This window comes from Mesoplodon bidens, assembly GCF_964165515.1.
Source record: "Mesoplodon bidens genome assembly, chromosome: 3".
Lineage (NCBI taxonomy): Eukaryota > Metazoa > Chordata > Mammalia > Artiodactyla > Ziphiidae > Mesoplodon > Mesoplodon bidens.
In genome coordinates, this window is record NC_138178.1 from 149,556,936 (window position 1) to 149,581,218 (window position 24,283).

The 24,283-nt window shown below is 37.4% G+C and overlaps 1 protein-coding gene across 6 annotated transcripts in view; it reads right to left on the minus strand.

Moving 5' to 3' along the window:
- NUMB (NUMB endocytic adaptor protein) overlaps positions 1-24,283 on the minus strand; it is a 173,501-nt gene that overhangs the window by 118,645 nt on the left and 30,573 nt on the right. For all 6 annotated transcript variants that reach the window (XM_081229754.1, XM_081229755.1, XM_081229756.1 and 3 more), the window contains exon 2: positions 16,872-17,000. The gene's annotated coding sequence lies outside the window, so the exon portion shown is untranslated. The remainder of the gene's footprint in view (positions 1-16,871; positions 17,001-24,283) is intronic.

Below are 24,283 nucleotides of genomic sequence, written 5' to 3' on the forward strand. Positions count from 1 at the left end.
ACCTAATAGATAATGGACTTGAGGACACGGGGAGCGGGAAGGGTAAGCTGGAACAAAGTGAGAGAGTGGTAGTGTATATATGCACATATATACCCTACCAAATGTGAAATAGCTAGCTAGTGGGAAGCAGTTGCATAGCACAGGGAGATCAGCTCAGTGCTTTGTGACCAGCTAGAAGGGTGGGATAGGGAGGGTGGGAGGGAGTGAGATGCAAGAGGGAAGAGATATGGGGATATACGTATATGTATAACTGATTCACTTTGTTATAAAGCAGAAACTAACACACCATTGTAAAGCAATTATACTCCAATAAAAACGTTAAAAAAAAAAAAAAAAAAAAGGACACATGCATCCCAGTCTTCACTGCAGCACTATTTACAAGAGCCAGGTCAGTGAAGCAACCTAAATGCCCATCGACAGACAAATGGATAAAGAACACGTGGTACATATATACAATGGAATATTACTCAGCCATAAAAAGGAACGAAATTGGGTCTTTTGTAGAGATGTGGATGGATCTAGAGACTGTCATACAGAGTGAAGTAGGTCAGAAAGAGAAAAACAAATATCGTATATTAATGCATATATGTGGAACCTAGAAAAATGGTACAGATGAACTGGTTTGCAAGGCAGAAACAGAGACACAGATGTAGAGAACAAACGTATGGACACCAAGCGCGGAAAGTGGCGGGGGTGTGGTGGTGGTGGTGGGATGAACTGGGAGATTGGGATTGACATATATACACTAATATGTATAAAATAGACAACTAATAAGAACCTGCTGTATAAAAAAATAAATTAAATTCAAAAATTAAAAAGAAACATACAAGTAACAGAAGTATACATACTAGAAGGAATAAATCACTATACATAAAATATCCTACAGGAATTATCAGGACAAAAGATAAGTTCTGGCAGGGATAAAAACATCTAGCGGGTATTCCCTGGTGGTCCAGTGGTTAGGACCCCTTGCTTTCACTGCTGAGGGCCAGGGGTTAATCCCTGGTTGGGGAACTAAGATCCCAAAGGCTAACAACAGCAACCAAAAAAATACATCTAGGGAGGGAGTAGTGTTTAAACCAGGTAGAAGCATAGAACCTAGGATGAGAGGACCTGGGTTACAATACCAAACTCACCAATTCACTCATTCAACTTCCATTTATTGAACAGTAACTTTGTTCTAAGCCTTGGGATAAAGAACTGAGTAAGTCTTGTCCCTTAAGTAGTTCCATTTATTCACAGAAACAAACACAAAACACTGTAAGTGTACTTAAACTCTTTAAAGGGAGCTAGAGAACACAGAGTAAAAAAAAAAAAAAAAAAAAAAATTAAAAGCTTCCTGGTAAAGCTAATCTTTAAGCTGAGTCCAGAAAAATAATTATTCCTAACACTGAATTATTAAATGATCAAACTTTGCCACTAAAATATTTACTCTCAGAGGGTATCTATTTATCTTACCTGAAAACTATTTTTGGAACCACCCTATATGAAAAATTAAACCTCTTCCTTTGCTACTGAACAGTGGTTAAGTGGGATGGCTCTAGAGCCAGATTTTGCTCAGGTTTGAGTCACATGCCCTTTACTTATGTGGATATTTGAGCTTCAGATTCCTCGGCTGCCAAATGAGGATAACAACAGTTCCTACCTTAGGAACTTGCTATAAGGATTAAATGAGTTAATACATGTAAAGGATTTAGAGCAGTACTTGGCACACAGTAAAAGGTCAATCACTCTTTGCTATTACTATTACATTTACCAGACCTTAATTAAACTCCTATTATGTACCAAATAGTATGCAGTGTGTGATACAAGAAAAATCAAGGTAAACTGATCTCCAATTTTCAGTCTAAATTTTATTACAAGTCTCTTAACAAAGATTTATTTCCTGTGATATCAAGCATTGAAAAGAGAAGGCAGCATGGCCAATCTAAAACCAATCTAAAGCTTATCAGGTCCAGTTATAAGCCAGGGGAATCTAGCCTAGTTTTATTAGATGCAAGCAGGGTCTAATAAACTAGGATGAGGCAAGTGAGGTACCCTAGCACAAAATTTAAGGTGGCACTCACTCTCAGGGTCATGCAAGTGGCTCAGCCATGAAGCTACTACCCATTCATTTATTCAACAAGTATTGGATAAATAGGCTCATTCCTTGTCCTCAGGGAGGTAGCAGTGCAGTGAAGATGCAGATACACTAATAAATAACTGCAATTTAGTTTGAGAGTTGCTATAATAAAGGTATATACTAGATACAGAGGTATCCTAGAAGATGAAGTGGTTAAATTGACTTGGGTTAGCCAGGAAGCAATTCAGAGAAGTGATTTAGCTGGAGCTTAAATAATTTATCATAGTACCCCCAAGAGGCTAAAGGTGGGCAGGAAATAGCATTCTAAGCAAGGGGAATAGTTGGCAAAAGCTCAAAGGCAGAATGTACTGAAGGAACTACAAGGAATATGGTGAGAATAATCTAAAAGGAAGCAGTGGGCTGTAAAACTGAAGTGGTACCTAGAAAGCAGATAAAAGTTTAGGCCCATAAGGTAGGGCTCCTTAAACACCACATTTAGGAATTTATTTCACAGGTAGTAGGGTTTATTTATGAGTGGTAAATCAGACCTGTGACTTAGGATAATTCTGGTTATTTTCTGTTTTCTGACTATTCTGGACTAGAACAGTGACCTCCAAACTTTTTTGATCCTGTACCCCATTACCAAAAATTTTGAGCATATCCCTCAATGTGTGTGTATGTATACTACATCTAGATATTACTATAGTCACATATTAAACACATAAGTAGAAAATGTTTAAAGGATGAGATGATAAATATAATGATATAAATATAGTAACAGTCAAAAAGTGGAAGCAATCCAAACATCTATCAACTGATGAATGAATTTTTTAAATGTGCTGTATCCATACAATGGAATACTATCCAACGATGAAAAGGAACACTGCTGCTTGATACATGCTACAATATGGATAAACCTCAAAATCATTAAGTTAAGTGAAAAAGGCCAGACACAAGACCACATATTGATGTGTGTATGATTCTATTTATATGAAATCTCCAGAAAAAGCAAATTTTTAGAAATGGAAAGTAGATTACTGACTACCTGAGGCTGGAGGTAGGAACAAGAATTGACTGCAAATGGGCACAAGAAATTTGGCGGGGGGGAAGGGAGGGTAATGAAAATATTCTAAAACTGAAATTTGGAGATGGTCATATAACTTTGTAAGTTTACTAAAAGTCACTGACCTGTACACTTATAACAAGTGAATTTTGTGGTATATAAATTACAGACATACCTTGGAGATATTGCAGGTTCAGTTCTAGACCACTGCAATAAAGCAAATATCACAATAAAGGCATACAAACTTTTTGGTTTCCTAGTGCATATAAAAGTTATGTTTATTATATGTAGAACAAATGAACAAACAACAAAACAGAAACAGAGTTACAGACAGAGAGAATAGGTGGTTGCCTGAGGGGAGGAGATGGGGAGGCAAGAAATAAGTGAGGGAGATTAAGAAGTCTAAACTTCCAGTTGCAAAATAAATGAATCACGGGTATGAAATGTACAGTGTGGGGAACACAGTCAATAACTCTGCATGGTGACATATTGTAACTAGACTTGTCATTGTGATCATTTTGAAATGTACAGAAATATCAAATCAACATGTTGTATAACAGGAACTAACATAGTGTTGTAGGTCATCAAAAACAAATAAAACTCATAGGAAAAAAGAATCAGATTTGTGGTTACCAGAGGCAGGAGGGTGTAGGGAGGGGAAATTACATGAAGGCAGTCAAAAGGTACAAACTTCCAGTTTTAAGTCCTAGGGATGTAAAGTACAACATGATAAATATAATGAACACTGCTGTGTGTCATAAATGAAAGTTGTTAAGAGAGTAAATCCTAAGAGTTCTCATCACAAGGAAAAATGTTTTTCCTATTTCTTTAATTTTGTATATATATATATGAGATGATGGATAAGTTTCACAAAACTTACTGTGATAATCATTTCATGATATATATGAGCCAAACCACTATGCTGTATACCTTAAACTTACATAGTGCTGTATGTAAATTATATCTCAATAAAACTGGAAAAAAAGTTATTTTTACACTATACTGTAGTCTAAATATTTAGTGTACAATAGCATTATGTCTAAGAAAACATTGTACATACCTTAATTTAAAAATACTATATTGCTGGGCCTCCCTGGTGGCGCAGTGGTTGAGAGTCCGCCTGCCGATGCAGGGGATACGGGTTCGTGCCCCGGTCTGGGAGGATCCCATATGCCGCGGAGCGGCTGGGCCCGTGAGCCATGGCCGCTAGGCCTGCGCGTCCGGAGCCTGTGCTCCGCAACGGGAGAGGCCACAACGGTGAGAGGCCCGCATACCGCAAAAAAAAAAAAAAATACTATATTGCTAAAGCAACCAAAGAACGAACACGATGATGTTTCCTCCCACCATGAAAAGAGGAACCAAGGAGAGTTACTTGGAAGGAGAGAGATGGAAAAACCAATCTAGTTTCCAGCCATTGTGTTAGAACCAAGCACTCCCTTCCCTGTAGTAAGAACTGTAAGAAATCAGAAATTGGAGAGCCCTTGATTATCGAGAAGTTCAATGATAAATTGAGAGGATATACTAGGTGGAAGTTTGGACTATATGTTTGTTTTTTTCTTAATCCTTTACACAGTTGAGATTGTCAATTTCCAGGCATATCCATTCACATTTTCAACATTATATCAGAATTCAGTGAGGTCCGGGTAGGGAGTTTACTAAATCACTATTCTCACATGAAAGCATCTGCTCTGTTAATGATGCAGATAGATTTTAGGTTCCTTAGAGGAAAGAACCCTTCCCAGCAAGTGGGGCCTGTGGGTAGCTGGAGGCATCCATCAACCTTATGACTGCCCATTACATGAAAGTGGACCAAGCCATGATCATCTTCCAACATAAAGGTTTCAAGTGAAAATGTTAAGTGTTTTTGAAACATTACTCTTGGAAGGACTTTCTTTCCAAAAATCTCTTTATGAAAAGAAATGTTATTAAGGGTTTTTTGTTTTGTTTTGTTTTAAAAATAAACATTGCCCAAAATAGCCAAGCTGGACAACCTTGCCCTTTGTTAACATTGCAGTATATTTACATTCGTCCATCCTGACCCCAGAGCAACCGGTTCAGAAAAAAATGGGGTTATTCAACTTTACCTCACTTTGGTACAATTGCAACAAATTCCCCTACAGAAGATTAAAAATTTAGGTTGGAACAATGGCCATCAACATTTAAGTTCCAATAGGTATGCAGTTTTGCCCTGTCCAAAGCAGCCTGACTGTGACAGGATGGCTGAGTGATATTCCTGAGGGCAGGAGATGGGCCCTGAGTTATTAAAGGATCCTATTACCCCACCTGGGGAAACAGACATGAGACAGAGCAAAAAGTATGTCTAGGTGGAGAGAACGATCTGGTGAAGTACAAAGCCAATCTTTGAGTTTCCTGATTTCCCATCATGTCACTGGGCCCTCTGGAACCAATCCAGTAGTGTAAAAAAAAGGATCAGCACCCACTGCAAGACCTGGTTCTAAGATGATAGGTCCAGAAACATCACTAGTATTTGGTCTGTCTTTGTCAACTTACTCGGGGTGACAGAATGAACTTTTATTAACCACTCTCCAGAAAACGTGAAACTTTATTCTCCTTCTTATCGGAGTAAAAGAATTATTCAGGGGCTTCCCTGGTGGCGCAGTGGTTGAGAGTCTGCCTGCTGATGCAGGGGACACGGGTTTGTGCCCCAGTCCAGGAAGATCTCACATGCCGCGGAGCAGCTGGGTCCGTGAGCCATGGCCGCTGAGCCTGCGCGTCCGGAGCCTGTGCTCCGCAACGGGAGAGGCCACAACAGTGAGAGGCCCGCGTACCGCAAAAAAAAAAAAAAAAAAAAGAATTATTCAGGATGATCTATTACCTTGTTAAGGATTCTGGACATCAGTGGATTTCATGTCATTTAAAAAAAATTCTGAAATATTTGTTTTTCAACAGTGTTGTGTGTTTTAACATCATATTGTGCATTTAAAAAATGAAAAACAAATCATGTAAAAAAAAAATACTATATTGCTAAAAAATGTTAAATATCACCTGATCCTTCAGTGAGCCATAATCTTTTACAACAGTAACACCAAAGATCACTGATCACAGAACACCATAACAAATATAATGAAAATTAAAATATCTGCAATATTGTGAGAATTACCAAAATGTGACACAGAGACGTGAGGTGAGCAAATGCTGTTGGGAAAAATGGCGCCAACAGACTTGCTCCATGCAGGGTTGCCACAAACCTTCAATTTGTAAAAAAACACAGTATCTGTGAAGTACAACAAAGCAAAGTGCAATAAAATGAGGTATGCCTGTATTGTCAATAAATCTACCTAGGGCTTCCCTGGTGGCGCAGTGGTTGACAGTCCGCCTGCCAATGCAGGCGACAAGGGTTCGTGCCCCGGTCCGGGAAGATCCCACATGCCACGGAGCAGCTGGGCCCATGAGCCATGGCCGCTGAGCCTGCGCGTCTGGAGCCTGTGCTCCGCAACGGGAGAGGCCACAACAGTGAGAGGCCCACGTACCGCAAAAAAAAAAAAAAAAAAAAAAAAAATCTACCTAAAAATAAGAAATAAATATAATTTAAAAATTTTAATGCAGATATCTATGCAAAGCAAGTTCCTAATAGACTAGAACACAAAGCTGGCAGTAAAAAGGCTGGTTGGGGGCCTATTTGACAGTTGAAAGACATCAATGGCACCTAAATGCAAGACAATGACAGTGAGAATGCAAAGAAAAAGACTTGCTTAAAGTTAAAATGCAGAGTAAGACTATTAAATTATTCACATCACAAAATCATCCTGAGATTCCATGTTTAGCAGGTCCATATTACACTGATAAAATAAATGACAATATTCTTATTAATCTTAAAATTCCAAAGACCAGACCCAATCAATACTATCCCAGTTTTGCTCTGGCAAAAAGAGTTAATTTCAATACAGTACCCTAAGCTCTGGGAAATTCCTTCTTATGGCACTGTCATCACTTTACAGACTTACTTTTTGCAAGCTGCTCAAGCCTCTAAAAGTTCTCCTTTACTTTTTCTTAATCAACGTGTCATGAATTGGGTAAAATGCAATTGCTGAAAATGGTGCAGTTTTATGTAATGAATAACCAAGTTTTTCTTATATAGTTAATGGACTCAGAAAATAACACATTTTTCATTCAATCATATTTTTCTGGGAAACAGTTCTTAATAAATATTAATTAGTATTAACATATTCAAAAGGATGAGATATAATGTAAAGAAATATAAATATCCAAATATCCTGTTAATCTTTAATTCATCCTTCACTGCTCATTCTAACCGTGGTTTTATTGAGCACTGAGTTTTCTAATTTACCTTTAACCACTGCCAGAACTGGACTTTCCTGATGTTTATCGTTTTAAGACTCTCCAGAGATTAAAAGATATCAAAATTCTCAAAGGCTCCCTTTTCTAAAGATTAAATTATCCCAACGTGAGGGGGAGCTCTGACTTCCTTCTACTGTAGTCAGAAAAGGCTCTTAGGATTCACCTTTCCTGTAAATTTAAATGGTTCTCTGTGAGTCCGAGTTAATAGATAAGTTTTCTCTTCCATAGCTAGAAGATAAAAGAAAAACATCTGTGCAAAGTATCTCTAATGTTAATGTTTACTGATTAACATACAATCTGTGCCCTTATAAACAGAGGCTCATGTCATGAAGTTTTTACTGTCAATCCTCTGACACAGACTGTTCAGTCAAAGTAACTTGGAGCTAGTAAACTTCCAAATTCTCCAGGAGCTAACATTTTTTAAATATTATGATCAGGTTAAAACCAAGACAAATTTATATCTCTACTGATATAATATAAAAATGGCCCAGTCATTATGAATGATTAAGCTCTTACAATATGCAGAATGGGGCTTCCCTGGTGGTGCAGTCGTTAAGAATCCACCTGCCAATGCAGGGGACATGGGTTCAATCCCTGGTCCAGGAAGCTCCCACATGCCGCGGAGCAACTAAGCCCGTGTGCCATAACTACTGAGCCCGCGCTCTAGAGCCCAAGAGCCACAACTACTGAGCCCATGTGCCACAACTACTGAAGCCCTTGAGCCTAGAGCCTGTGGCTCCACAAGAGAAGCCACTGCAATGAGAAGCCTGTTCACCTCAACAAAGAGTAGCCCCCACTCGCCGCAACTAAAAAGAAAGCCTGCACGCAGCAACAAAGACCCAACACAGCCAAAAATAAATAAATTAATTTAAAAAAGCCACCACCTTTAAAAAATAATAATATGTAGAATTTCTATTTTACTGAATTGATAAAAAAGAAAAGTTAGTATTCCACATAATGTGAAACATCACCATATGTATCAAAAGGCAAGACCTCCTTGGCAAAATGTAGAAAACAGTCTAGCCTCCATTAAACACTGTAAATAGTTAAGCATACAAAAATAATGTCCTGCTACATGTAAAAGAATGAAATTAGAACACTCCCTAACACCATACACAAAAATAAACTCAAAATGGATTAAAGACCTAAATGTAAGGCCAGACACTATCAAACTCTTAGAGGAGTACATAGGCAGAACACTCTGACATAAATCACAGCAAGATCCTAGAGAAATGGATGTAAAAACAAAGATAAACAAATGGGACCTAATGAAACCTGTAAGCTTCTGCACAGCAAAGGAAACCATAAACAAGACAAAAAGACAACCCTCAGAACAGGAGAAAATATTTGCAAACGAAGCAACTGACAAAGGATTAATCTCCAAAATATACAAGCTGCTCATGCAGCTCAATATCAAAAAGCAAACAACCCAATCCAAAAATGGGCAGAAGACCTAAATAGACATTTCTCCAAAGAAGATATACAGACTGCCAACAAACACATGAAAGGATGCTCAACATCATTAATCATTAGAGAAATGCAAATCAAAACTACAATGAGGTATCACCTCACACCGGTCAGAATGGCCATCATCAAAAAATCTACAAACAATAAATGCTGGAGAGGGTATGGAGAAAAGGGGACCCTCTTGCCCTGTTAGTGGGAATGTAAACTGATACAGCCACTATGGAGAAAGTATGGAGGTTCCTTAAAAAACTAAAAATAGAACTACCATATGACCCAGCAATCCTACTACTGGGCATATACCCTGAGAAAACCATAATTCAGAGAGAGTCATGTACCACAGTGTTCACTGCAGCACTGTCTACAATAGCCAGGACATGGAAGCAACCAAGAGTCCATCGACAGATGAATGGATACAGAAGATGTGGCACGTATATACAATGGAATATTACTCAGCCATAAAAAGGAACAAAAGTGAGTTATTTGTAGTGAGGTGGATGGACCTAGAGTCTGTCATACAGAGTGAGGTAAGTCAGAAAGAGAAAAACAAATACTGTATGCTAACACATATATATGGAATCTAAAAGAAAAAAAAATGGTTCTGAAGAACCTAGGGGGAGGACAGGAATAAAGACGCAGATGTAGAGAATGGACTTGAGGACACAGGGAGAGGGAATGGTAAGCTGGGATGAAGTGAGAGTCACATGGACATATATACACTACCAAATGTAAAACAGATAGCTAGTGGGAAGCAGCCGCATAGCACAGGGAGATAAGCTTGGTGCTTTGTGTCCACCTAGAGGGCTGGGATAGGGAAGGTAGGAGGGAGACGCAAGAGGGAGGAGAAATGGGGATATATGTATATGTATAGCTGATTCACTTTGTTATACAGCAGAAACTAACACACCATTGTAAAGCAATTATATTGCAATAAAGATGCTAAAAAAAAGTTATTATGAAAAAAAAAAAGAATGTCCTGGGGTCTTTCCTGGTAGCGCAGTGGTTGGGAGTCTGCCTGCCAATTCAGGGGACAAGAGTTCATGCCCTGGTCCGGGAAGATCCCACATGCTGCGGAGCAACTAAGCCCGTGCCCCACAACTACTGAGCCTGTGCTCTAGAGCCCGCAAGCCACAACTACTGAGCCCATGTGCCACAACTAATGATGCCTGCGTGCCTAGAGCCTGCACTCCGCAACAAGGGAAGCCACCGCAATGAGAAGCCCATGCACCACAACAAGGAGTAGCCCCTGCTCACCACAACTAGAGAAAGCCCGCGTGTAGCAACAAAGACCCAACACAGCCAAAAATAAATAAATTTATTTAAAAAAAAATAATGTCCTATTCAATACTGTACTAGACATTCTAGCTAGAGAATTAAGCAAGAAAAAGAAATAGAAGGAATCCAAATTACAAAGGAAGAAGTAAAACTATCTCTATTCTCAGATATCATGATTCTACATGTAGAAAACCCCAAAGAATACACACACACACACACACACACACACACACACACACACAAGCACTAGAGCTAATAAATGAAATTAGCAAAATTTTCAGGGTACAATATCAACATACAAAATCAGCTGAGTTTCTGTATAAGGTTGACCCTTGAACAACACAGAGGTTAAGGGCACTACCCTCCATGCAGTCGAAAATCCATGTAAAACTTTATAATCTGCCCTACATATCCGTTCCTCCCAGTCCGAGGTTCCACATCTGTGGATTCAACCAATCTTGGGTCTCATAGTATTATATGAATTTATTGAAAACAATCCATGTATAAATAGACCCTTGCAGTTCAAACTCATGTTTTTGTTTTTGTTTTTAATTGAAGAATAGTTAACTTATGCTTCAGGTATACATCAAAGTGATTCAGTCAAACCCATGTTGTTCAAGGGTCAACTATACTAGCAGTAAAATATCCAAAAAGGCAATTAAGAAAACAATGTCATTTATAATAGCATCCAAAAGAATAAAATACCTAGAAATAAGTTTAACTAAGACTTCTATACTGAAAAAAACTACAAAGCACTGCTGAGAGAAATTAGAGACCTAAATAAATGGAAAGACATTCCATGCTCATGAACTGAAGAACTTAATATTGTTAAAATGGCAATACTGGGACTTCCTTGGTGGCACAGTGGATAAGACTCTGAGCTCCCAATGCACAGGGCCCAGGTTCTATCCCTGGTCAGGGAACTAGATCCCACGTGCATGCCACAACTAAGAGTTCACATGCCACAACTAAGGAGCCCACATGCTGCAACTAAGGAGCCTGCCTGTTGCAACTAAGACCTGGTGCAACCAAATAAATAATTTTCTTTTTTAAATGGCAATACTACCCAAAGCAATCTACAGATTCAATGCAATCCCTACCAAAATTCCAACAGCCTGTTTTGCAGAAATAGAAAAGCCAATCTTGAAATTCATATGGAATCTCAAGGGGTCCCAAACAGCCAAAACTAACTGGAAAAAGAAGAACAAAGTTAGGGGCTTCCCTGGTGGCACAGTGGTTGAGAGTCCACCTGCCGATGCAGGGGACACGGGTTCGTGCCCCGGTCCGGGAGGATCCCACATGCCGCGGAGCGGCTGGGCCCATGAGCAATGGCCGCTGAGCCTGCGCGTCCGGAGCCTGTGCTCTGCAACGGGAGAGGTCACAGCAGTGAGAGGCCCACGTACAGCAAAAAAAAAAAAAAAAAAAAAGAAGAACAAAGTTAGAAGACCCACACTTCCTCATTTCAAAACTTAACTACAAAGCTACAGTAATCAAACAGTATGGTACTGACATAAGGATAGACATATAGATCAGTGGAAAAGAATTGAGAGTCCAGAAATAAATCCATATATCTATGGCCAATTGATTTTCAACAAGGATGCCAAGACCATTCAATGAGGGAAAGAACAGTCTCTTAAACAAATGGTGCTTGGTCAACTGGATAACCATATGCAAAAGAATGATGCTGAGCCCTTACCTCACACCATATAAAAAAAATTAACTCAACCTTACACCCTATACAAACATTAACTTGAAATGGATCAAAGACGTAAATGTAAGACCTAAAACTATAAAACTCTTAGAGGAAAACATTGGCACAAAGCTTCATGACATTGGACTTGGGAATGAGTCCTTGTATATGACACCCAAATCAAAGGCAACAAAAGTAAAAACAGATAAATTAGACTACATCAAAATTTAAAACTTCTGGTCATCAAAGGGCACAACTTACAGAGTCAAAAGGCAACCTATAGGAAAAATTGTCTACAAATCTTATATCTGATAAGCAGTTAATATCCAGAGCTCCAACAATGCAATAACAAAGAAAACCAAACAACGTGATTAGAAAATAGGCAAAGGACTTGAATAGATATTCTACACAGAAACTATATTTATATTTGTATAATGGCCCAGGAGCACAGGAAGAGATGCTCAGATGGCTCAATATCACTAATCATTAGAAAAATACGAATCAAAAGCACAATGAGATACCACCTAGCACCCATTAGAAAGGCTATTATTATTATTTTTTTTTTCCAAGCTTTAATTCCAACTGGAGCTGGCTGCTCAGGGGAGAGAAGACGACACAGAAGGAATCAATGCAGACTTCCAGGAGTGATGGGGCTAAGGAGGCAAGCAACCTTTACTGAATGTCTAGACTGTGCCAGGCCATCCTAACATTTAATACTGAATGATGAAAAAAAAAAAATACTGAATGATGTAAGGACAACTGTACCCTTCTAACAGACGAGGTTAACAAATGTGCTCCAGGTCACGTGGGTATGAAGAGGTGGGCTCCCTACCAGCACTCACTCCAGTATATCTGATCAAAAGTCCCTGCTTTTTGCATAGAAAGGCTATTACTGAAAAACAAACAGAAAATAACAAGTGTTGGTGAGGATATGGAGAAACTGGAACTCTTGTGCATTGTTGCTGAGAATGTAAAATGGTGCAGCCACTATGGAAATGGTATGGCAGTTCCTCAAAATTTAAACAAAATTACCACAATTCCACTTTTGGGTATACACCCAAAAGAACTGAAAGCAGGGGCTCAAAGAGGTATTTGCACACCATAGCAGCATTCATAGCAGCATTATTCACAGTAGCCAAAAGGTGGAAGCAACCCAAGTGTCCATCAAAGGATAAATGGATAAACAAAATGTGGTATATACAATGGAATATTATTCAGCCTTAAAAATGAAGGAAATTCTGATACATGCTACAGCATGTATGATCCTTGAGGACATCATGCTAGGTGAAATAAGCCAGTCACAAAAAGATAAACAGTGTATGATTCCACTTACATGAAGTACCTAGAGTGGTCAAATTCATACACAGAAAGTAGAATGTTAGTTGCCAGGGGCTAGAGGGAGGGAGGGAATAGGGAGTTGTTTATTGGGTAGAACTTCAGTTTTGCAAGATTTAGGGTTCTGGAGATTGGCTGCACAACAATGTGAACATACTTAATACTACTGAACTGTACACTTAAAAATGATTAACATGGGGACATTCCTGGTGGCGCAGTGGTTAATAATCCACCTGCCAATGAAGGAGACACGGGTTCGAGCCCTGATCCGGGAAGATCCCACATGCCGCGGAGCAACTAAGCCCATGTGCCACAACTACTGAGCCTGTGTGCCACAACTACTTAAGCCCACGCACCTACAGCCCGTGCTCCACCACAAGAGAAGCCACTGCAATGAGAAGACCGCACACTGCAACAAAGAGTCGCCCCCACTCACCACAACTAGAGAAAGCCCACGTGCAGCAACAAAGACCTAATGCAACCAAAAATAAATATAAAATAAAAAAGAAATTTATAAAAAGAAATTATTAATATGGGGGCTTCCCTAGCAATCCAGTGGTTAAGACTCCATGCTTCCAATTCAGGGGGCACAGACTTGAGCCCTGGTCAGGCAACGAAGATCCCACAGTCACGCAGTGCAGCGAAAAAAAAAGATTAATATCGTCAAATTTTTAAAAAATACTTTTTTATTTGGCTGCATCAGGTGTTTAGTTGCGGCACATGGGATCTTTCTGTTGCGGCGCACGGGCTCTAGAGCACGCGGGCTTAGTTGCCCCATGGCATGCGGGATCTTAGTTCCCCACCCAGGGCTCGAACCCACGTCCCCTGCATTGGAAGGCGGATTCTTAACTACTGGACCACCAGAGAAGTCCCCAATATGGTCAATTTTATGCTAGGCCAATCAATTCCTTGCCACAGATTTTAAATACTTTTGTTAAACATTTCACATATAAAAGGTACCATACCTTTTAATAATGGGGCACACACAAGAAGAAAGTCACACAACTTCTGTTTTGCCAAAAACCTGAATAAGCATGAACTGAACGCCATTTGTTAGAAATAAGAATCTCACCAAAAGATAATGGTATGTAGCAGAACCACCGACCCCAAAGAAATATATCTGCCTTCCACAATTATTCAAAATTTTTGCGGTTTAAAAGAATATTTACATAGCCATTCATATTTACAAGAGAACCTCATCATTTACAACATCCTTCCATGAATTGAATAAAGTACCACAGACTAAACACCACCATATTTGCAATTTCTATATGCTGTTTTAGGAGTTACCATTGTCTTTTGTTTTAGCTTCCATCAGAAAGCAGTATCTCACTTACTTAAGGGATTTTTATCCCCTCAGGCACTGGCCTTGTGGAAAGGAGGCAAGGCAAAGTATTCAGTAAACCTGAAGATGTTATCAGCAATTCACCTATTCAGACTACTTACAAGCAAAATGGGCTAAAAAAATGCTTAAAACAAAAAAAGTAGCAAGTTAGTTGCTTTAAGACTTTATGTATGTTTGTACATATATGCATATATTTTGTTGTTGTATAACATACACTATTTTATAATATCTGTAATCATTATTCCCAATCTAATTCTCCTGGAAACCATCTCATCTTATTTTTAAATGCCAAAAAAACCAAAAACAGCTTTCCCAATTATTGTACCTTTTTAACTAAAATATATTATTTCACAAATTCAGTCAATTCTTATTATTCACAGTTGAGAGAAAACGATTACCTCTATTGTCACAACAGCTGGTTCAGTCACTTTGCATTGTAAAATATCTATCTACCTGTGAGTAGTGGGGAAATAGTAGCGAACCAACTCAACTCAACTCATTATAACATAAATCAACTAGGAATGGGAAAGCATCTAGACAGCAAGAAAATGTTCTGGGTCTAAGAGATAATGAGACGCTTGCTCCCTAGCACTTATTTCCCAGCTATAGTGAATGGATCAACACCCTCATGTAATGCTTAGAAGATTATCTAAAAATATCCCGTTACATCCAGAAATTGAGTATTAGCTATATTCAAAATTGCCACAGATCTATATAATTTTATATAATTATATAAATGCCACAATTTATATAATTGGTAAGTGTGATCAATAAGACAACCAAATATTCTATAACTTTCCAAGTTTTCCTGTCACACTGAAAAAATGTTTTCCTATTTACCGGAAGTTTAGCAGGTAAAAAAATCCTAAAAAAGATTACATAGTTTTTCTTAAAAGAAGCAGAGAGACAAACTTGATACATATGATGATAACACTGGCACTAGTTTCTCAAATCTAAATACTGTATTGGAAATCACTTTCCCAAATAATTCTCAAATTATTAAAATAAACAAGAAAAAAAAAACCAAGTAGACTTTGAACAAAAATAACTAGCATTTTCTAAAAAACAACAAACCCGAACTACAAATCTTATTTTGCATCTTGTGTATAAATTTTTGTCTCTGCTTTTGATTATAGCAGTATGCTGCTTTGTTGATACAAAGAAAATTCAAAATCTATTTCACTTCTTCCTGTTTGGGCATCTTATTTTCAGTATCATATTCTAGTAGACAAGAAAAGCAGAGAAAATTCTTATGGACTCATACACCATAATTTCCTGCAAATATTCCAGTTTTTCATTTATTATACCCATGTTTATATTCTTTACCTTAAAAGTAATACAAATTGTGGCAGATTATATCGTCCAAAAATGGCTACAATGGCAGATTCCATCCCATATGCTCTTATAAATTGATGTTGATATTCTTCCCTTCAAGTGGTGGGGTCTATGTCCAGCCCCTCCTCTGAACCTGGGCGGACCTTTATGACTACCTCAACCAACAGAAAAGAGCAGAGTAACACTAGGTGACTTCCAAAACTAAGTCAAATATGCCATGTAACTTCGCCTTGCTCTTTTGGGATGCTCTCGCTTGGAACCCACCATGCTGTGAGGAAGCCAAGCAGCCAAAAAGAGAGGTCACCTGCAGGTGTTCTGGCCTACAGCGAGCATTAACCACCAGACACATGAGTGAGCAAGCCTTCAAATGATTCAAGGGTGGGAGGGAGACGCAAGAGAGAGGGGATATGGTGATATAAGTATACGTATAGCTGATTCACTTTGTTATACAGCAGAAACTAATACAACAATGTAAAGCAAATTATACTCCAATTAAGATGTTAAAAAAAAAAAATGATTCTAGCTCCCAGCCACTGAGTCACCACCCTCCCTCCAGCAACCCCACCTCACACCACTTCTTAACAGAGACAAGCTGTCCCCACCAAGTGAGCCTTGCCCAAATTGCAGATTCATGAGCAAAATAAATGACTGATGTGTTTCAAACCACTAAGTTCGAGTGTTTTGTTATGCAACAATAGGTAACTAACACAAGTTCATAAATACAATTTGGAAAAACATACAAAAAGAGAAAGAAAAACATTTAAATTACCCTAAGTTTCACCACTGTTAACATTTTGACACATATTTTACAATCAAGAAAATATTTTGCCCCACCCACCTAGAATTCCAAATGCTTTGTTTTTAACAGGATAAAGGGTTAAATTCTTAAAGGTAGTCAACTGTTTGCATCTAACAAGAAATAGGAAGGAAGCGTATTAGCACTCATTCTACTTTTCTTATCCTTATCATCTCTTTCACTTACCTGTCCTCAGTGAGGTGTCTGAGGATGGCTGGCCCACCAATATTCCAATCTACGGATGTGGATCAAAATCTTGGGTTGCAACAGCAGCTGCACTGGCCTTCTTCCCTGGAAGTTGTTTAAGCCCCAAATCTGAAATTTTCAAGGAAAGAAAATGCTAAATATAGGCATCTTTTTAAAATCACTTATAATTCCATCTCTACAACTTAATGGGAACTGTTAGAGTAGGTTAAAATTACATGGAAGTGAATGCACAGGTTTCGCTAAAATGGATTTGGGTAACATGGATTGAGCCCAACTCTACTTCTTAACAGCTATATGATCTTAGTGAAGGCACAAATTGTGCCTTAATCTCAGCATGTGATGAAGATTGAGGGGACAGGATCAAAATTTGGGGTTGAGAGTCAGAAGACCCTCGGTTCTAAACTCAGTGGTCATTCTGCCTTGCTGTAAGAACTTGGATACTTCTCTAGATTCAGATACATCCTCTCTAAAAGGAGAGGACTGCGTTAGATAATAGTTCCTGAATTCTAATTCTTGAACAGGTACCAGCCATGACCAAAAAGATGGGTTTAAAGTTACCAAACTGTGCTTACGATGAGATTGCCTTTCCTACTTGTTTGGTGTTAAAATGGCTTCTTTTATGAGATGATGTGATAGACAGTAGTAGTTGTGTTTTAAATACCCTAAATAGTCAAGATCAAAAGCTGAAGCCCTATGTAAAAAATCAAAAATTCTATTTTAGAAATTCAGTGTCTAATATTTACATGAGCTCTAAAATTCCTTTTACTTCTATCATTCTACATATTCATTCACTACTCAACTTTTATTAGGTACCTAATATGTGACAAGTACTCTACCAGTTGCTGAGGGGTCCCAGAAATACTTAAGACTAGTCCCTGCTCTAAAAACATCTCCCAGTCTAACAGGGAAACAGACACATAAACCTCAAATACAATTTAATGGGTTAAGTCTTCAAAGAGAGGTCTTGCAACTACGACAAACATACAGGAGGTAGAATAGTAGAATGAATGAGTTTTTATATTAACTAGGATTTTGGACTGAGTTTTGTAGCTGTATAAGGAAACTACCTCTTTGAGCCTCAATTTGCAAATTTCCATATTTTTCCAGATCTTAGTTTCGGCACGCAGGCTTCTTAGTTGCAGCATGCATGCAGGATCTAGTTCCCCAACCAGGGATCGAACCCTGGCCTGCTGCACTGGGGGTGAGGAGTCTTACCCACTGGACCACCAGGGAAATCCCCAGATAATTACATTTTTAAAAACCCACAGAATAAGAACAGCTGAATTTCATTTCCAGTAGATACTCTAACAAAACAATTTCAGATGTAATTTGCAAAATATACTTTTAGCCTATAATGTGTTTTACTGAATTTCTTCCTTGGCCTGATTCTAGAACAGACTATAATGCTTTTGATGTTTTACTTTCAGTTTTAACAGTTATGTTAAAAGAGAACTAAATACTGAAATAACAATAGGTGCAGCAAAGGCTTTTCAAATATGCCAGTTACATATGTTTTGTATGTAACTAGCGAAAAAATTTGACATGTGGTTCATTTAATCATAATGAACCAATACAATTAAAGGAACACTGAGATTTTGTCCATGATTACATTTCACATCTTCCTGCCTACATAACAGTACAATAACTAAGTCTCCTTACAATATTATAACTATTGGGTTGGCCAAAAAGTTCGTTTGGGCTTTTCCTTACGGAAAACCCAAATGAACTTTTTGGCCAACCCAATATTTTAAAAGGAAACCAACATATTCCAAAGACACTAAAACAAAGAGCCATAATAAATTATGGATGTTAGTAGTAATTCCCCAATATCTTCAGATTGGAACAAACTAGGTGTTATACTAAAGAGGATATATGAATATATATTACTTTTAAAATAGTACCAGAAAGAGGGAAAAAAAACTAAACTTCTAAAAACACAACTGGAAACACTAGCATTGTGAATTCATAAAACTAAATAAAACGTTGCTGGTTCAAAGATTTGGCTTGCCAAATTTTTCTCTATGGATAAATGCTCGATACCCACTGGACATTTTATACCACCTCTAAGATTAAGAGTTTCTGCTAATTCTATGAAGATAAATGAATTCCCAGGTTGCTTATGCTCCAAGTAGCTGTCACTAGAGGAAAAGATCAGAGAAGGGCAACTTAATCACATTTAAGCTTTATTCAGATCTGTAAAACAAAGAAATTTGACATACTCTCCAAACAGAATATGCCTATGGAAAAAATTATACTATTTAAAGGAAAAAAAAACCAACACTTATTTTTACTTTTTTTTTTTTTTTACTAGAATCACTATGCCAATTAGAGTAAGTATAAAGAGGAGAGAAAATCTTCCCAATTACAAACTAAGTCCTCCTAGTCAATACCTAACTCTTACAAATTTTGTTTCTCTGACTAGATATTTACTTTTATCATACCTGAAGATCCTCATCTTTCACCACCTAGTATCTTTTCAAAGGTTTTAGACCCACCCACTATCCAACCTCAGTTGACTACCTCCGTAATACCCCTTCTTTGTATATGAACATTAACAGCTCTTATCATTTCATTTCACCAAGGCCAAGTTCTGAGTGATGTGCTGCTCAGAATTCCAAGCCTGTGCTGCATGGCCCCAAATCACTCCTCTCAAAATTTCTCTTATTTATACACTAATTCCTTGCTACACAAAGTGTGGTTCACAGATTGGTAGCAGAAGCAGCACCCAGAAGCTTGTCAGAATTGCAAAATCTCAGGCCCTACCTTAGACCTATAGGCTAAGAATATGCAATTTAACAAGATCCTCAGGTGATTCATACACATAGAAAAATTTGAGAGGCACTGTCCTTGTTCACTCATTCAGGGTCTCTTCCTCCTGCTTTACAGTTCCTCACTTCCTATCTAGCATATAAGGGACCAGATCCTTTTTCTTTTGAGCATACTGAAACCCACCAAAATGAAATAAGGAATCTTTAAATAAGACTACATAGTTTCTTCCTAACCTTTTCATAAAAGATTGTAAACTCCATGAAGCCAGGGACTTCATTGTATCCTCAAAACCAAAACAGTGCCAGGCAAATATTTGTAAAGGGAACAAAATAGATAGCAGATGATCCCTAAAGCCCTCCAACTCTTAACTCTTTGGCTCTTCCATTTGCTATGTAAGCAAAATTCTATCTCAGGCAAGGGAAGCTAAAATATGAGATCATCTAAATTTAAAAAATGAAAAATATAACACTTTAAAGGGTTTGATCGAGGTCACAAGGCAGATTCATGATTAAGTTCATAAGACTCAACAACATTTTAATCAAATCATTGCATCATTATTAATGTTACTGTATTTCATTATTATATTCTAGGTCAAATGACTATAATACTTCCTCTACGTATATCAATACATCCTCCACTATCATCTAGGTAGCTAGCAAGTTCAACTGTCCAGAAGAGTTATGCACTCAGAGTTTAAGGAAGCCTAAAACGTACACACTGCTGGACAGAATCTGTACATAAAAATTAAAGATTACATGGTTTGATTAATTTTTTTAAAACCAGAAGAAATAAGTTCTTTCGATCCTTATCTAGCTCTTGTTGAAATAGAGAAAAGAAACAAAAGGAAAAGAAATGAATAAAGGTATGGAAAAGACAAAAGATCAGGAACCAGATATAGCAACAAGATACAGAAAAGAAGAGATCAGGATTAAAAGTAATCAAAGGTCTCAAGGAATGAGATATAGGCAAAAGTGGCTACAAAGACAAAGAGCAGAATACCAACCGAAGCAGCTTCCTTGTCAACAACCTCTAATGATGACACATAATGCAAGAAATTTTTAGAGCAAGTAGACTGTAGAATATCTCATGAGGTTAGTGTATCATTTCTCCCATCTACTATATCCTACATATCTAAATTAACAAGGAAATACATACGAAACCCTTAGAGATCAATAAAAAGCAAATTAGGTTCAATATGTACTATGCTTTCTATGGCAAGTTAAGTATTGGTTTGGAAAAGTTTTCATCAATCTCTGAAGATTTTCATCCAAAAAAAAGAAAAAAAGGTTAAAATAAAGTTTTGATTCCTCACCTGCCTTTTACATTTCATTTTCCCAAACTACTTACAATATCAGATTTAATCCAAAACAGATTTAATCAGTTCATGCAGAGATTTCTATTTCTAAAAAACATTTTCTAGAAATCTCTCAATTTTATACATACATACATATATATATATATATATATATATATATATATATATATATATATATATATATATATAAAAGGTTAAATCAGGGTGGGCCAAGACCACCAGAACAATGGACCAAAATAGAAATAGTAAAGGACTAATAAAACTGACTATAAAAATGTAAAACATCTACACTGCAAAAGACATTATGAAGAAAAATTAAAAGACAAATGACAAATTGGGAAAATATCTACAATATAAAACAAAGGTTTACTATCCTTAGTGTATAAGGAGCTCTTACAAATTAATAAGAAAAAGACAGGAGCGGAAATACATGAATACCAACTGACAAAAAAAGAAACAAAATTATAAGCACAAGCTGTTCAACTTCACTAGTAGTGACCAAAGAGATGCAAATTACTATAATTTCTTGACAAATACAAAAATGATCAATAAAACCCAGTGTTTTATAAGGTATGGGGAATCTGGCACTCCTATTCACTATTATTGGAACTATATATACATTTTTTTGCATTTTATTTTTAACTTTTTACTTTATGTTGGAGTATAGCCGATTAACAATGTTGTGATAGTTTCAGGTGTACAGCAAAGCAACTCAGACATACATATACACATATCCATTCTCCCACAGACTCCCCTCCCATCCAGGCTGTCACATAACATTGAGCAGAGTTCCCTGTGCTATACAGTAGGTCCTTGTTGGTCATCCTTTTTAAATGTAGCAGTGTGTACATGTCAATCCCAAACTCCCTAACCATCCCTTCCCTCCACCCCTCGTAACCATAAGTTCATTCTCTAAGTCTGTGAGTCTGTTTCTGTTTTTTAGATTCTGCATATAAGCGATATCATACAATATTTGTCTTTCTGTGTCTGACTTAATTCTCTCAGTATGACAATCTCTAGGTCCAAACATGTTGCTGCAAATGGCATTATTTCATTCTTTTTTATGGCTGAGTAATATTCCATTGTATATATGTACCACATCTTCTTTATCCATTCCTCTGTCGATGGACATTTAGGTTGCTTCCATGTCTTGGCTATTGTAAACAGTGCTGCAAGGAACATTGGGGGTGCATGTATCCTTTCGGACCATGTTTTTCTCCAGATAGATGCCCAGGAGTGGGATTTCAGGGTCATATGGTAGCTCTATTTTTCATTTTTTAAGGAACCTCCATACTGTTCTCCATAGTAGCTGTACCAATTTACATTCCCACCAACAGTGTAGGAGGGTTCCCTTCTCTCCACACCCTCTCCGGTACTTATTCTTTGTGGATTTTTTGATGATAGCCATTTTCACTGGTGTGAGGTGATATCTCTTTGTAGTTTTGACTTGCATTTCTCTAATCATTAGCGATACTGAACACTGAACATCTTTTCACATGCCTCTTGGCCATTCGTATGTCTTATTGGAAAAATGTCTATTTAGGTATTCTGCCCATTTTTTGATTGGGTTGTTTGTTTTGATGATATTAAGCCACAGGAGCTGTTTGTAGATCTTGGAGACTAATCCCTTGTCAGTCACATCATTTGCAAATATTCTTCCCAATCTCTGGCTTGTCTCTTCGTTTGTTTGTGGTTTCCTTTGCTGCGCAAAAGCTTTTGAGTTTAATTAGGTCCCATTTGTTTATTTTTTATTTTATTTCCATTACTCTGGGAGACAGATAAGAAAAGATATTGCTGTTATTTATGTCAGAGAGTGTTCTGCCTATTTTTTCCTCTAGGAGTTTTATAGTGTCTGGTCTCACACTTAGGTTTTTAATCCATTTTGAGGTTATTTTTGTGTACAGTGTTAAAGAATGATCTAATTTCATTTTTTTACATGTAGCTGTCCAGTTTTCCCAGCACCATTTGTTGAAGAAACTGTTTTTCCATCATTGTATAGTCTTGCCTCCTCTGTCATAGATTAATTGACCATAGGTGCGTGGGTTTATTTCTGGGCTTTCTATCCTGTTCCATTGGCCTATAGTTCTATTTTTGTGCCAGTGCCATACTGTTTTGATGACTATAGTTTTGTAGTATAGTCTGAAGGGACTATATTTTTAAAGTTTATAAAAACTTTTAGGAAAATAATCACATTTCAAAATATGCCTATCCTTTGACTCAACAATCCCACTTCTAAAAAATTTATTCTAAATAAATGGATGTGTGCAAATATGTGTGTAGAGAAGAGCCATTACATATGCCTAGCATATGGCAGGTGTTCAATAAATATTTGATGAATGAACCATAATACTGTTTATAATAGCAAGAATTGTTAACAGTAGAAACATCTACAAATAAATCATGACATATCAATACCCTGAAACCCTACGCAGCTGTCAAAAATGATAAAAACAGACCTATAATTATTGATTAAAAATACATCTATAATAAATTATAGATGTAAAAGAAAACCAGTAAAATGTATGGCCATTCCTCAAAAAATTAAACATAGAGTTACCATATGATCCAGCAATTCCATATGGTATATACCTAAAAAAATTGAAAGCAGGACTCAAACAGATATTTGTACACCAGCGTTCACAGTAGCATTAGTCACAACAGCCAAAAGATGGAAACAATCCATGTGTCCGGTGACAGGTTAATTAATAAACAAAATGTACACACAATGAAATATTATTCCAAATAGACATACAATGGAATGTTATTCAGCCTTAAAAAGCAATGTTCTAAACGTATGGACATCAAGGTGGGAAAGTGGGGGGGGGGGGGTTGGTGGTGGTGGGATGAATTGGGAGATTGGGATTGACATATATATACTAACATGTATAAAATAGATGATTAATAAGAACCTGCTCTATAAAAAAATAAAATTCTAAAATTCTAAAAAAAGCAATGTTCTGATACATGCTGCAACATGGATTAACCTTGAAGAAATTACACTAAGTGAAATAAAGCCAGATACAAAAGGACAAATATTGTATAATTCCATGTATATGAGATATTCAGAGTAGTCAAATTTGTAGAGACAGAGAGAAGAATGGAGGTTGCCATGGGCTGAGGGGAGAGGAGAATGGGGAGTTAATGTTTAACGGGTACAGAGTTTCAGTTTGGAAAGATAAAGTTCTAGAGATAGATGGTGGTGATGGTTGCACAACAATGTGAATGTACTGAATGCCACTGAACTGTACACTTAAAAATGGTTAAAACAGTAAATTCTATGTTGCATATATTTTGCTACAAAAAAACA